We start from the raw sequence: 12,556 nt of genomic DNA on the forward strand, positions 1-12,556 counted from the left end.
AATACTTTGGCCACCTCATGTGAAGAGTTGACTCATTGGAAAAGACCCTGATGCTGGGAGGGGTTGGGAGCAGGAGGAAAAGGGGATGACAGAGGATGAGATGGCTGGATGGCATCACCGACTCAATGGACCTGAGTTTGAGTGAATTCCGGGAGTTGGTGATGGACAGGGAGGCCTAGCGTGCTGTGATTCATGGGGTTGCAAAGATTCGGACACGACTGAGTGACTGAATTGAACTGAACTGAACAACTAAAAGTAACACAACATTGTAAATCAACTATATTTTAATAATTTTTATATTTATTTCATTGGAGGATAATTACTTTATAGTACTATGATGGTTTTTGTGATACATCAACATGAATTTGTCCCCCCATCCTGAACCCCCTTTCACCTCCCTCCCCACCCTATACCTCTAGGTTGACTCAGAGCACTGGTTTTGGGTGCCCTGATTCATGGATCAAACTTGATTTTTAAAAGTTTCATAAAACAAAATTAAATTAAAAATAAAAGAAATGGGGGAAAAGTCTCATATACTGAAGTCTTCTTAGCATTGTATACACTGTATCTCATGTAATTATCTCAACAACACTTGAGGCTGGTTTTATTAACTCTTTGCCCCAGAAAAGGAAATCAAGGCTCTGAAATGCTAAGTGTCTTGGATAGAGTCACATGTCTAAGGGGATAGAGTAGGAAATTCCAGCTGAGTCCAAGTCAGTACCCTTGCTGACTGCATCCAAGGAGTTGTTAAGTTTGCATTTTGCATAGCAGCCAGTGAGGATGCCAAAGAGACCTCTCCCAGGGCATCTCTAATCATAATCACTGCATGGTGTATTTTGCTCTCTGCTCAGCCAAGTAGAGCCTCAGTTGTCTTCCAAGACTCTAGTAATTGATAATATTTTATTCTGTTTTGAGCAACCTCTGTAACTGAGTTACTTGCTATCATATATTTCAATGTTATTGTTGTCTGGTCATTAAGTTTGTGTCAGACTCTTTGCAACCACATGGACTGCAGCACGCCAGGATTCCCTGTCCCTCACCATCTTCTGCAGTTTGCTCAAACTCATTTCCATTGAGTCAGTGGTGCCATCCAGCCATCTCATCCTCTGTCATCCCCCTCTCCTGCCTTCAATCTTTACCAGCATCAGAGTCTATTTCAATGAGTCGGCTCTTTGCATCAGGTGGCCAAAGTATTCTAGTTTCAGCATCTGTCCTTCCCATAAATATTCAGGGTTGATTTCCTTTGATGAGGTTTGATGGGTGCCAAGTAAATAAGAAAAAATGAGTATGCTCTGGGTATAGATGAAAGTAAAGCAGCTCTGAAGATGGATGAGAGTGGAGGGAGAAAACACCCCAAACATGATCCTTTGAATAAAGGGAAGCATCAAAGAGACTTCTGAACAGGTGTACTATAGAGCTGATTTCTGCAGGGGTTTCCATCCCTGTCGAAGAACTAAAAATGAAGAAAGAAAGAAATGAGAAAACTTGTAATGAATAACAGTCTCACAGTGAATGATTGTTTGCACAGGAACTTCTCTTCAATAGAATGACTCAGCCTCTAGACCTCCTCTCAGTCAGGTGTTTTCTGACTTAATAACTTCAGACGAATGGGCTGCTGAGAGCAGGAAGGGAGGTTGCCAAACAGCTCATGCCTAGAGATCTCACAAGACAGTGTTTGGAAGTGGAAAAACAGTCATCTGGGTGGAAGGGAACAGATTGGGACACAAAGGATGGTTGTCGAACAATAAAAACAATGTTGGGTGGTGAGATGGAGGAGCAGAAAGATGGTCCAAATTATGCCTCCTCTTGATGGCCAGGACCTGGATGAAAAATTTTCTCATCCAATCAACCAGGTAGAACTAAGATGAAGCTCTCTTTTTTAACAGCAGAACATACTTGAATTTATTCATAAGCAAGCATAGATATTTTATATGATTTTCAGTCACTCTGTTCGTTGCCTCTTGTATTTACTTCTCCCTTGTATAAATGACATGGCACAGAATAGAAAGAAAAAATGGTATAAAGTTTATATTCTGGTCATCTGATCATCGAAAAAAGGAAATCTATTGTTCTTTTTTTTTTTTTTTAAGCAGGATATTTAGGTTATTCGTTTTTACTCAGTGTGTGGTATCCTGGATCTTCAAATCACTGTTAGCCCTTGATTGCACTTCTCTGCCACCAAGAAATTATCTAATAAATGGTGCTGAAGCCATGAATGAATAATGGGTGAATGACTTCCGGTAAAGGCATTTTTACCTCTCTGTCTTTTTGAAAATTGGGCTATGATCATTCAAGGATTAACAGATATTTACTGCAGTGTTGACTGTTACCCACCTTTTATTATCTCACCAGAAATATTTACTCAAAGTTTAAACTTTTTTGCGGCAGATTGATTTTCTCTCAGCTATCAAAGCATAGTCAGAAGTGGTCATGCCACTCCCAAAGCTATATTTTTATACATTTGCCTTGAGCTGTTTTCTTTGTAAAGACAGGTCTAATCCAGTCCCAGAACCTTGACCTTCACAAGGGCACTTCACTCCTTTCCTTGGAGACTTAATGAGACAATCGCCTTGGGGAAAATGATGCTGGTTACATCCAAGGGTTTATGGTTTTGATGTTTCTTCATATAAGCTATTCTTTGACCTTTCAGACCCCTTTTGATTTCCCCAAAACCACTACCTCTGGGATTCCCACCCTCAGTGCAGCGATGGTGCTTCAAACTAGGTAATGTCATAAGATGGGGCAGGAATTCTGAAATCTGGAAAATAAAGGCTCTATTTCTTGTTTTAAAAAAATAATATTGTACAGTCTCTACTGGAGGAAGTGTTTTATTCATAGATCTGTTTATGAGCTATTCCAGTGATTATTAGGGTTCGCAGGGTTTTTACTCTCTCATTCCTCGATTTCCATGTGCATCTAGCAATACAATCAGAGCCAGAGCCTTGCATTGGAAAAAGTGTGCTTGGCACACGGTAAGTTATTCATACGTTAACTTCTGAGTGAATGAATGAACCCATGAGGTTTTTTGTTTTTTTTTTTTCCTTTCTCCCCATACTCTCATCCTGGACAAATATGCCTTCTCCTTGCTGGTTATGTTCTGCTCTTTTATTCCATAAATTGTCACTGAAAGCATATATCCTGGAGCAACTTGATATTGACTTATTTACACTAACAATCCTATGACTGGGTTTCAGATTGTTTTTAAATAAAGTGTCTTGCTGTGTATCTGATGCGAGATGAAAGAAGGCATCACACACTGAGGAATAAAAGAAAAATACAAAAATGGGAAAGCACAACTTATAATCAGGGATTGATATTTCAAAACTAACATATCACATCACCACTTTATAGAAATCTAGATGGAGTACAATAGTTAATACTTTGCCAAGGGTAGCATTAAGCGATATTTTTGTTTCTGTATTTTTTATTCAATGATGCTGCTGCTGCTGCTGCTAAGTCACTTCAGTCGTGTCCAACTCTGCGACCCCATAGACGGCAGCCCACCAGGCTCCGCTGTCCCTGAGATTCCCCAGGCAAGAACACTGGAGTGGGTTGCCAGTTCCTTCTCCAATGCATGGAAGTGAAAAGTGAAAGTGAAGTCGCTCAGTGTGTCTGACTCTTTGCGACCCCATGGCCTGCAGCCTACCAGGCTCCTCTGTCCATGGGATTCTCCAGGCAAGAATACTGGAGTGGGGTGCCATCGCCTTCTCCATCAATGATGCTACCATCCTATTAATAACATCTAATTTCAAAATATCTAATAGGCAATTTAAGACCTACTGGTTCTAGGAAACAAAACATAGCTAAGAGATATGCTTCGTCTTCTTCTTTTTTTTAACAATTATAAACATCAAAGATGTAGACTGAGGCTTCTATTGCCTCAGTTACCTGTCAACCTGTACAACTTCATCATCTCTAGATTTTATGTAGAGTCATATTTCTTCGGTAATTGCAGAACTGTGAGTATCCAAAATAGATAGAACTCAAAGTCAATGTCAAGGTTAAAAATGTACATTTCTTTAGTAAATTTTATACAACATTTTGATGTGGGCCATTACTGTATACCAAAATATTATAATTCTACTTAGTGCAATGAGTCTTTGGCTTCTATTTTAATGTGCTGACTTATCACTAAATATATGGCATTACTCACCTAAAAGTAGCTCTTACTCAGGATAAAATTAGATGAGCTGCTTACTTTTTTGGACATTCTTTAAGTTTGCTTATAGCTGTCAGTTTTGACTCACTTAGCAATGTGTGGGGAGATAATTTTTTCTGATTTTTAAAATTTAGAAGTTTTTTTAAAGTCACAATATAAATATGTTTATTATATCCTTATTATAAAAATTCAAATATTGTGAAATAGCAAATAAAAAAGAAGCTCCTTCTTTATTATCACTAGGAATTATTTTATTATACCCAATATGTAAAATTTTAACATTTTACATATTACCTTGAGATAGTAATAGTGGAGCATGTTCTGTGAAAGTGTGAAAGTGAAAGTGTTAGTTGCTCAGTCACATCCGACTTTTTGCTACCCCATTAACTGTAGTCCACGAGGCTCTTCTGTCCATGGAATTCTCCAGATAAGAATACTGGAGTGGGTAGCCATTCCCTTCCCCAGGGGATCTTCCTTACCCAAGGATCAAACCCTGGTTTCCTGCCCTGCAAGCAGATTCTTTATGGTCTGAGCTAAAAGGGAAGCCCATATGTAGGGTACATCTACATATAAATATCTTCTTATGTATTTGTCATATTTATGAATATTAAAGTTTATTCATTTTTCACTGTTTTAATACAAAACATATCATTCTGCAACTTTCTTTCTACATGAAATATATCTCAGAGAGCTTTGACTTAGCATCTTTAAATAAGCATAAGCATGAATGCATCCTGTCCATTTTAATGGCTGTAAAGTATAGTTTTATCATAGCTTATAGCTTGTCATAAAATTATAAATATTTTATTTGTAAATGATATTTTAGTATTAGAAAAAGTGTTGCAATGAATATTTCTAAGTCTTGACATACTTTTTAAAAAATTTTTAATTATTAGTATTTCTATTTCATAGCTTTCTAGTGTAGGATTGTTAAATCATCCACTTTTCTACTTTGACAGATATAGCCAAATTGTGGAAGGGACTTTGGACTTTATACAGACCACAAAGGTATTAGTTCAGAGCTGGCCTCCCTGACCCTGGGGTGAGCAGGTGGCTTTACCACAGAACTCACTAGATCTGTAGAATTCATTTGCATCAAAACAGTGCCACACAGACACTTCAGTTGACCCAACTTATGATTGCCAGGGAGAAGGATGGGGAAAAGGAATAGTTAGGAAGCTGGGAATGGACAGGTACACACTGCTATATATAAAATGAATAATCAACAAGGACCTATTGTGTAGCACAGGGAACTTTGCTCACTGTTATGTGGCAGCCTGGATGAGAGGGGAGTTTGGCGGAGAATGGGTACATGCATATGTATGGCTCAGTCCCTTTGCTGACAACATGGAACTATTACAACATTTTCAATTGGCTATAGTCTAATACAAAATAAAAAGTTAAAAAAAAAAAAAAACAGAGCCACACAGGGAGACATTAGTTGCAACCTCTTTTCACTCAGAAATTTCTAAAACCTTTTGCCAGATGTGGACAGCTCTGACAGGACCCTGGTGATGTTGGACCCTCCTTTCATTTTTTTTTGTTTGTCATTTCTACTGTGCCTGTTGGTGCTCCAAGTGACATTCATGCTATTTACAAATGAACCCCAGTGTCTTGGCCTTGTTTTCAAAGAGTCTTCATTATTAAGAAGAAGGAGGAGAAAGAGGAGAGAGGAAGGAGGAGAAGAAAAGGAAGAATTAATTTTCTCTCTTTTGTAAATCTGTCATAGATTTTTAGTGAAAATATTACAAAGTAATATATGTAATAAATACACAGAACACACAAATGTGGCTACTTATTCTGGCTGCACCCTCATTGTCTGTATCTAAACTGTAATGTATCTCTATATCATATTTTATTTTGCAATGGGATGATCAAATCTTGAATTTGTCACTTACTATCATTTAGCCTCTCTGAGTTTCAGGTTCTTATTTGATTTAAGGAAATACAAAGAAACAGAAGAAAAGAATGCCCATATCTGGGGAGTGCTGGTTGAGTTGGCATGAATTTACTCATCTGGCAGATCTACCAGATATTTAGTTCTCAAAAATGTGTTAGTCATTGGTTTTATTATTATTTTATTACTTTTACAGCATCTTAAACTAAGAGGCAATATCAATTTATAGAATTTAGACTAACTTCTTTTTGTTTGTTTTTAATTTTCATTGGAGTATAGTTTTTTTCTTTTTTACAATGTTGTGTTAGTTTCTACAGCAAGATGAATGAACACACATATATATATCCCCTCTTTTTTTGAATTTCCTTCCCATTTTGGTCACCACAGAGCATTGATTAGAGTTTCCTGTGCTGTACAGTAGGTTGTCATTAGTTAACTACTTTAATTAACTTCTACAAAAACTGTGCATAACTATATGCAATAAAATAAGAAAATGAACTAGTGTATCAGAGTAATCAAATATATCACTCATCCATCATACTCTGAGTAAAATAAGGAAAGAGCACTGAAGACCTCTCTCCCTAGAATTGGACTGCTCTCTGAAATTTCACTGGTAAAACTCATGCTGTCATGGTTGGGGCTGGGTCTGCCAGCTAGAGATAAACCAGAAGATTGCTTGCTAAATGTGTCACCAAAGAGTTTGTGGGCTCCAAGAATTCCTGTCAAGGTGACCTATGTGTAATCTCAGAGAATGCAGGGCTGGAAAATGATTGCAAATTAGAGAACTGAAACCTAATCAATTGAAGTGTATCTTGTGTGGAGAAAGCCTGTGTGAACAGAATGGGAGAGTCAGCCTGAGACCCAGGAGGACAGCTCAAGGACTCAGGACTGGGTTTTTCTGGCTCTGTCTGGAGATGTTAGATAAACATGGGCAACACAGCTTCCACTCATGAGACAGCCACTCTCTGTAAGAAGCACACAAGGCCTGGAGGATAGAAAAGGACTCTGGTTACAGCAGAAGCTCTGCTTTCCACCCTAGCTTCTCCTGGCCTTCTCACATGGCTCATCAGCTAAAGAACCCACCAATAATGCAGGAGATGCATGAGATGTGGGTTCGATCCCTGGGTGTGGAAGACCCCTGGGAGAAGGGCATGGCAACCCATTTCAATATTCTTGCCTGAAAAATCCCACAGACAGAGGAGCCCAGTGGATTATGGTTCATGGGATTGCAAAGAGTCTGGGATGCCTGAAGCGAGTCAGCACACACTAGCTTCTCCACTTGCCAACACCATCCCCTGAGAGGTCACCTCTTCCCTTGGTTTCCTCTGCTTGCAAGCAGGCAATGTTATAACACCATCGTAGGACTGTTGTGAGGGTGGAATGAGATCAGATGTAAAACTCTTATTTGTGTGGTTACCTGGCCAGGGAAAGGCAAGAGGTGGCTCCCATCTCAAGTCTTGCAATGTGAGATGCTCAGTGGAATCCCAGAGCCAGCAGTAGGGTCTAAGAATAGCAGCCCCACCCCCATGTAGGGCCTCTATCCTATGGGCCTTTTTCTTTTAGGAAGAATTCCTCTTATAAAAGACAAGGGTGGCTTTAAATAGCAATTTTTGTCTACTCTAATATGTTAAGCATTTTGAAATTTGGACCCTTCCTGTAAGAGATTTCTTTACAAGGTTTGAAGCAATGAAGCACATCTTGTCCACATGTGTGTCTATGTTTCTGAGCATGTGGAGAAGTGTGTGAGGGGACAGGGCTGAGGGGGGAGCAGCCAAAGCAGGTCAGGTAACTCTCACCCGGGCCCAGGCAGACTCTGGGCCTCAGAACAGAGCTGAGGCCAGGAAGATGAGGATAAGGCAGTGAATAGTGGTGTAAAAAAGGGAGCTTGATGGACATTGTTGATCAACAATGAGGGAGAAACTGAGGAAAAGAGGAGAAATGAAGCCCCATACGTGTTCCACCTCAGCAGCTGGGGAGCCCAGGGCCAAGTCATTCACAGAATAACAAGTAGGGTGGCCAATCCCTGGGAAGGTGACCAGTGGAGGAGGTTTGGGCATATGAGTTAGAGATAAATATTGACATGTAAAAAGATGTTTCACAGACAGCTGAATGAATATGTATTCATGACAAAATGCATGTGAGTGTGTGTGTGCGAAACAGGGAAAAAGGCAACACTAAGGTGCTGCAGTATGTGGAGTAAGTCGGACACTGACATATTCTGTGGAAAAGAACAATTCAGTGACATTTCATGGGCTTGGAAGGAGAAAAGGCTAATTTTGGTTAGGCTGGGAAGAAGAGTGAGAGAGGAGAAAGTACGCAGACATTCTGTGAAGAGATTTTATGGCACTACCGAATCTTCCTTCCTTTCCTGTCCTATCAGGAACAGGTTAATCAAATGATGACTGCAAAAACCTTAATCCTTGCTAATACTTTTAAAATTCCATTTTATATTCATAAGCTCTGTAGGGCCGTTTGCATTTCTTACTAATGAAGTAGCATTGGGTAAACTTTGACTGTATTCATATACCAAGACCTGATTTTGTTTTTTCACATCTACGTGAGACAATCCCCATGCATTCAGGTTTAAAAAATATTTACAGAAAAAAATACAGTTTCCAAAAATATTAAATATATGCCAACACTGTCTTATTTTTGCCTTCATGTAAGAAACATGGGCATAAGAAACACAAATAATGCATACTAAATGCATATATGTGGAATCTAGAAAAATGGTATAGATGAATATTTGCAGGGCAGGAATAGAAATGCAGACATAGTGAACAGACACGTAGACAAAGCGGGGCAGAGGGGTGGGATGAATTGGGAGATTGAGACTGACACATATACACTACAGTATGTAAAATAGGTAGATAGTGGGAACCTGCTGTATAGAGCAGGGAACTCAGCTCTGTGATGACTTAGATAGGTAGGATGGGGCAGGGAGTGGGAGATCCAAGAGGGAGCAGATATAGGTATATGTGTGATTGATTCACTTTGTTGTACAGCAGAAACTAACACAAGATTGTAAAGCAACTCTATACACCCTGCCCCCAAAAAGAAATACTAGGAACTGAAATAAAGACTCCAGATAGATATGGCCTGATCAGTGGAGGTGGGGGGGGGGGGGGGGGCATAAGTGAAGGGACATTATCCTCTGGGGTAGACTACAGTGACCACAGTCAATGTTTTCACATTTTCAACCAAGTGACCCTGGAGCTTTTTTGTCAATCAAGTGACCCTGGAGCTTCTTGTCATCTGATCCCTTAGGTTGTTTTTGTTTATCTGGAAGTCTTAATAAGGAAGACAAGAAGAAAATAACTGTCTCACCCAAAGTTAAGTTATAATTTCTGGCAAATATCAATATGGTATTTAGACTTGTTGGGTTGTTTGTGGGCATTATCCAGCCTTTCTTCCTTCACATCCACAGCAAATGGACAGTATTATGTAACCCACTGAACAGAAAGGTGTGCAGAGTCTCTTGAGACCAGTCCTTTCAGATTTAAACAAAAGCTTCTGAGGGACCTGAAGCCTTGAGTTCTTTGCATAATTTTCTAGGTTTATCTACTTTATGAATAATATGTTATTGGTTTCATTTGAGTGACTGAGAGAAGAATATAAAAAGGAAAAAAAAAAATCCTCATTTAATCAGCTGTCACCCAAGTGATGCTATAAAATAATTGCAGCAGTTACTCAAAAACTAGCTGATGGAAAAATGGCAGCATATCAGTTTTTGCTACACTTTAATGACACATTAAGAAATCAGTAACCTCTGCTCTGCAGTCCTGATTTTGGTAAATTCTTCAGATTCAGATAGTAAAACTAAAAATGAGACTATTTTGGCTAATTCTATGCCATAAGCTTGCTCTTGAGAAAATTTGAGTCTTTTTCTTAATGTTCGTGTTTTATCATTAGTACACATGCATGCCTTTTTTTGAATTATTTTTATAGTTTTTAATAAAATATAATTGCTTTACAGTGTTGCACTAGTTTCTGCTATACAGTGAAGTGAATCAGTCATGTAGATATACACATACCCCTCCCCTACTCCTCACATTGCCTGGAGGAAATGGTGAAAATGAAACGGTTAGTTGCTCAGAAGTGTCTGACTCTGTCACCCCATGGACTGTAGTCTGCCAGGCTCTTGGCTCCATGGAATTCTCCAAGCAAGAATCCTGGAGTGGGTAGCCATTCCCTTCTCCAGGGAATCTTCTTGACCTAGGTAGGGGTTGAACCCTGGTCTCCCACATTGTGGGCAGATTCTTTACTGTCAGAACCACCAGGAAATCAGCCATATGTATACATATATCTCCTCCCTCTTGGACCTCTCTCCGTCCCCCATCCCACTCCTCCAGGTCATTACAGAGCACTGAGCTGAGCTCCCTGCGCTATGCAGCAGCTTGCTGCTAGCTATTCACTTTACACATATGCAGATGATACCACTCTAATTATAGAAAGCAAAGAGGAACTAAAGAGCCTCTTGATGAGGTTGAGAGAAGAGAGTGAAAATGCTGGCTTAAAACTCAATATTACAAAAACTAAGATCATGGCATCCAGCCCCATAACTCCATGGCAAATAGAAGGGGAAAAAGTAGAATTAATGACACATTTCCTCTGGGCTCTAAAATTACTGTGGATGATGACTGCAGCCATGAAATTAGAAGACAGTTGCTTCTTGGCACGAAAGCTATTACGAACCTAGACAGTGCATTAAAAAACAAAGACATCACTTTGTCAACAAAGGTCTATGTAGTCAAGGCTATAGTCTTTCCAGTAGTCAAGTACAGAGATGAGAACTGGATCTATGCTGAAGAATTGATGCTTTTGAACTGTGGTGACGAAGGAGACTCTAGAGAGTCCCTTGGACAACTAGGAGATCAAACCAGTGGATCTTAAAGGAAATCAACCCTGAATACTCATTGGAAGGACTGATGCTGAAGCTGAAGCTCCAATACTTTGGCCACCTGATTTGAAGAGTTGACTCACTGGAAAAGACCCTGATGCTGGGAAAGATTGAGGGCAGGAGGAGAAGGGGATGACAGATATGGTTTTATGGCATCACCAATTCAATGGACATGAACTTGGGCAAACTCTGGGAGATGATGAAGGACAGGGATGCAGTCCATGGGGTCGCAAAGAGTCAGACATGATTTGGTGACTGAACAACAACAGTGTGGTAGTGTAAATATGTTAACTGTAATCTCCCAATTCATCTTACCTTCCCCTTCCCCTCCCTGAGCCCACATGTCCATTCTCTATCTCTGTATGTCTATTCCTGCCCTGGAAATTACCATGACATACCAAACTACCTGGAAATTGTATAGACATATAGAATGTGTCTATAGTATATTCTTTGTGCCCTTTGAGCTTCCATAGCTGGGACTCTGACTGGCCTGCTCAGTCATGCCAGCTGTGGGTCTCCTTTTCTTATTTCCCCTTTAAAAATCTTTGTATTTAATTTTTTTTAATTTTGTATTGGGGTATAGCTGATTAACAAACAATGTTGCAATAATTTCCAGTGTACAGCAAAGGGACTCAGCCCTACATATATATGTATCCATTATCCCCCAAACTCCCTGCCAACATTTTTATTTCAAAGGTGACTGGGAATTTCAATAGCTATTTATTGAATCCCTATTATGCAATAGTTGACTTGTTAACTTTTATATACATTATCTACTTTAACTTTTTACAACAATATCAAATTAGTATTATTATCCCCATTTAAGAGATCAGGGTTAGCAAGAAGATCCAACCAGTCCATCCTAAAGGAAATCAGTCCTGAATATTCATTGGAAGGACTGATGCTGAAGCCGAAACTCAAATACTTTGGCCACTTAATGTGAAGAACTGACTTATTTGAGAAGACCTTGATTCTAGGAAAGATTGAAGGCAGGAGGAGAAGGGGACAATAGAGGATGAGATGGTTAGATGGCATCACTGACTCAACGGACATTAGTTTGTGTAAGCTCCGGGAGTTGGTGATGGACAGGGAAGCCTAGTGTGCTGCAGTCTATGGCGTTACAAAGCATCAGACACAAATGAGTGGCTGGACTGAAGAGATTAGGAAATTGAGTCGCCCAGTGACCTCATGACATCATACAGATAGTGTGCTGAGGCACAGGGATTTAACCTGTGCCCTCTAGCCTAATTGCATTGTCTTCCCACTACAACAAAATCATTTCTGTACTTAAAAAGTACATCAGCACCCTTTAGAAAGAGTCTTGTATGTTGTTCCAAAAAAAGACAAAGTCTGTAAAGTGTTTGCCCTTGAGAAGACAAGCTCTTCTCAAAAGCCAAAGAAAAACAACTTCGTGTGTAGAACATCAACTCTGCAGCTGCAGACTTCCTGTCTATTAATAGGTACACCATAATTTGTATCATTTTTATGCCATCTCCCCAAATATTCTACCCATTAATTCTTTGAAGTGCTTTAATCAGTCTTGTCATTCACACATTGAATTAAATCCAGTTTTATTCTCCGTGCAACCCTAAGTGCATGA

At 39.5% G+C, this 12,556-nt stretch overlaps 1 protein-coding gene across 1 annotated transcript in view; it reads left to right on the plus strand.

The window, feature by feature from the left end:
• Positions 1 to 12,556, plus strand: part of CNTNAP5 (contactin associated protein family member 5) — a 1,081,620-nt gene that overhangs the window by 872,714 nt on the left and 196,350 nt on the right. The window lies entirely within an intron of this gene.

This window comes from Budorcas taxicolor, chromosome 2 (assembly GCF_023091745.1).
Source record: "Budorcas taxicolor isolate Tak-1 chromosome 2, Takin1.1, whole genome shotgun sequence".
In the NCBI taxonomy this organism is placed as follows: Eukaryota; Metazoa; Chordata; class Mammalia; order Artiodactyla; family Bovidae; genus Budorcas; species Budorcas taxicolor.